Genomic DNA, 4,055 nt, shown 5'->3' with positions numbered 1-4,055 from the left:
GTCCTTCTCTGCAATAAAGCCTAATGTGAATCCCAGTACACTGGGCATCGCGGATCCTCGGTGCATCATTGACGGACTACAAAGGACAGATTGGACAGTCACAGCAGATCCTTGCCCACCCACTCGATATGACGCCACCCAGGGGTTAACAACCACTGTGATAGGGTGTAGTAGGGGGTAAGAGGGTGTTGGCAGGGTGTGGTGACAGGGTGATAACTGAGGAGGGTGTAGGGTGTTCCGCTGTGTTGTTGTCTTCTGATTCAGTTTCATGGAGGTGGAGACCCACTGGAAGGTGAGGTCACACAGTGCTAGATAGATGGTCAGGATTTTTTCAGTATTCCTTGTTTCCTCCCTTTCTTCCTGCTTTCACTCCTTCTCTCTGTAATTCATTCTTGCTTTTCTTGTTTTCTTTCTTCCATTTGTTACATTTTTTATTTCATATTTCATCAGTTCCTTTTCTTCCTTCAGCCCCATAGTCCTTCCGCCTCAGCTTCTTTTCTTCCTCAGCCATAATTTTCTCCTTTCATAATCTTAATTTCCCTCTTTCCATCCAATATTATTTTTTTTCAAACCATCCTTTTCTCCCCTTCCTTCCTTCCTTCCTTTAATTTCTGTCATAATCCTTCTATTATGTCCGTCTCTCATTCATATTTTTCTGTTCTTTATGTTCATCCTATCATTCTCTCATCAGTGTTCAGTGTTTTAGTCGTTTATTAATCTTTTTGTCAGTTCATTCTACCATTTCTTTACTCCATTACTTTATTCTCCATTTTATTCAGTTTATCCTCGTTCCTCCCTACTTTCACATTTCTGTTAAGTCATCGGCATAACTGTTGGCTGTGACAACCGTTAAAACAACAGATAAAATGCTATGCTGTTTTGCGTGAACTAATTCGGATCAGATTAGTTCAGTGTTCAGACCACTGCAGTTCCATTGTTTTAGGTTCAGCAGTGTTTTGAACCAACCCTAACACTTCAGTTCACCTTCAGAGCCCTCATAACCATTGTGGCCTTGTGGGGTCTGAAAGAAGTATTGAAGGCAAAGGGCAAAGGAAAAACCAGGCTTGAGAGAAAATGGAAGGAACTAGGAAGGGACTTCACAAAATTTAGTTGGACGAAATACAGGAAGATAAAAAAAAATAAAGGGTCTAAAGAAAATAGAAGGAACTAGTGAGGAGAGACTAAGGTCAGATCTAGTGGAGGACGAGAAGACTACTGGGTGAAGTGAGAGAGGCATGGTGATGGACACGGGACGAGAGAGGGAGATTAAAGAGACGTTAAACGGAGAGAGAGAGAGAGAGAGAGAGAGAGAGAGAGAGAGAGAGAGAGAGGGAGTAGTTTTTTTTTTTTTTTTAATCGATGCGAAGATTCACTTGACAGGTTGGTGATGAGTGGCTGAATGCAACGTTACTTCATAATCCATTTACTCATTAGCATCATTAAACAACACATATCTGAGGGGGACATTTGGGTTAGTAAATGTTATTCGGACATGTCGAGTGCATCGTCGCCTCAATAAAGAAACGGAGTATAGTGAGGATAGACTTAAGATCAGATCTAGTGGAGGACGAGAAGACTAGTGGGTGAAGTGAGAGAGGCATGGTGATGGACACGGCAACGAGGGAGGGAGGGAGATTAAAGAGACTTTAATCGGAGAGAGAGAGAGAGAGAGACAGACAGACAGAGACAGACAGACAGACAGACAGACAGAGGGGGATTGAGTTTTTTTTTTTTTTTTTTTTTTTTTTTTTTTTTTTGCCAAATAAAGTAGAGGTCATCAACTGAGTGGTTCGGATTTGATGGCTAGTTTTTGAGTTGGATCCAGTTGACCTAATTTGTATACATGAGCTTTACCATTCCAACCATTTCACACACACACACACACACACACACACACACACACACACACACACACACACACACACACACACACACACACACACACACACACACACACACACAAAAAGCCCTATCGTTTTCCAGTTCCTGTCTTTTCCTTCCCATTTGACCAGTTTCCTTACACCGATCGAGAGCTTCTTGGGCTATTTTGGAATCACTGGTGAAAGGTCAGAGGTAAGTGTCAGTGGCTGAGAGAGAGAGAGAGAGAGAGGGGGGGGGTAGTAAATAAGGAAATAAGGTGCAGAAAAACATCATCTATCTATCTATCTATTGCCAGACGCCTGAATCCCGTTTGGGGTGGCCACAAACAAATCGCCTCCAAGTCGCCCTGTCCCCCGCCATTTCACTGCCCTGCTCACAACTCACACCCCCCTCTCTCATATACCTCTCCACCCCATCCCTCCATCTCATCTTCGGCCTCCCCCTCCCTCTTCCCCCCTCCACCTCACTCACATACACTCTCTTCGTCAGTCTTTCACCCTCCATCCTCTCCACATGGCCAAACCACCTCAGTGTGTTCCTCATAACGCTTCCTATCACATCCACATCAACACCACAACGCTCCTTTATATCCTCATTCGTCAGCCTCTCTCTCCACGTGACTCCACAGGCTCCTCTTAAATAGCTCATTTCCACTGCTCTCACTCTTGACTTGTGTCCTTCCAACAATGTCCAAGCTTCACTTCCGTACGTTAGAGTTGGTATCACAATACTGTCATGTAGTAACTTTTTCACTTCAATGATCACTTCCCTGTTTCTTATCACTGCTTTCAAAGAACCAGCAACCTATTTTCCCTGCTGTACCCTTTCAAGCACTTCACCCTCCAAACCTCCATCCTTACTCATCACACTGCCCAAGTACTTAAACGTACTCACATTTTCCAATTCCTCACCATCCAACCTCGCTGTACATTCACTAACTTCACCTCTCTCAAAGACCATCACTTTACTCTTCCCTACATTCACCTTTAGATTCCGTTTCTTACACACTCTCTCATACTCATCCACCAAGCCTTGCAGCTCCCCTTCGTCTTCACTCAACAACACAGTATCATCTGCAAACAACAGTACAGGGAGTTTCCAAACACTATCCTCTCTCACCAGGGCCACTCCAACATCCACTACCCTACCTTGTACCTCTTTTATTACCCCATCCATGTACAGATTGAACAACCATGGAGACATGACACATCCCTGTTTCAAACCAACTTTCAAAGAGAAAAATTCACTTAGTTCACCATCCACACGCACTGCAGCCTTCGCACCATCGTACATACTCTTCACAGCATTCAACAACTTCCCATCTACTCCACATATTCTTAACACTTTCCACCATCCTTGTCTATCCACCCTGTCATATGCTTTCTCCAATTCAATGAAATCCGCATACAACTTCTTTCCCTTCTCATGATTGTTAGAAAAAACATTTGGGGAAGGAAATGAATGTAACAGACAAATGGAAGTGACTGAAAGGAAATTAGGCAAGAAAGGAAAGAAGGAAAGGAGGTAAGGAACGTGGAAAGTAAAGAGGAAAAGTAAGGCAAGAATGTAATGTAATGTCAGTCCAGGATGTGCTTTGTTACAGCCTGAACTTAGTGTATGAAACCGTGTAAACTACATGTGATGCTTAGCGATTTATATAGTCTCTCTCTCTCTCTCTCTCTCTCTCTCTCTCTCTCTCTCTCTCTCTCTCTCTCTCTCTCTCTCACATTCCTTTCGTCTCCTCCCATACGATCTCTCCTGCGCATCTTCTCTTCCTTTTGTCCTTTCCCCATCCACTCCTCTCCTCTCCTTAGGTATTCTCTTTCTTCTTCTCCTTAATTCCCATTCTCTCTTCTTCTTCCTCCCTTTTTTCCTCTTTTCGCCCCTCTTCCACTCCCCTCTCCCCTCCTCCCCCATACCCAGACCTTATCAAACTTGAGTTACCACATCTTGACTGTTTCTTTCATTACCTCGCTCACCTCTCCTGACCTGATCTCTTCTTTCTCTGCCTGCTTTCTCCTTATTCTTTAATTTTTTCTTTCCTCCTCTCTCCTCTCCTCACCTCTCATCTGCTTTGCTCTGCGCTCCTCTCTTCACCTCTCCTCTCTTCATTCCTCTCCTCTCCTCTCCTCTCTCATATACTGTATATCGTAATACGAGTATACTGTATATCC

The sequence above is a fragment of the Coenobita brevimanus genome, chromosome 115 (assembly GCF_032717465.1).
Source record: "Coenobita brevimanus isolate Jiangsu-jjx chromosome 115, ASM3271746v2, whole genome shotgun sequence".
Classification (NCBI taxonomy): Eukaryota; Metazoa; Arthropoda; class Malacostraca; order Decapoda; family Coenobitidae; genus Coenobita; species Coenobita brevimanus.
The sequence above is the reverse complement of the archived record's forward strand: the minus strand, read 5'-3'. Positions refer to the sequence as shown.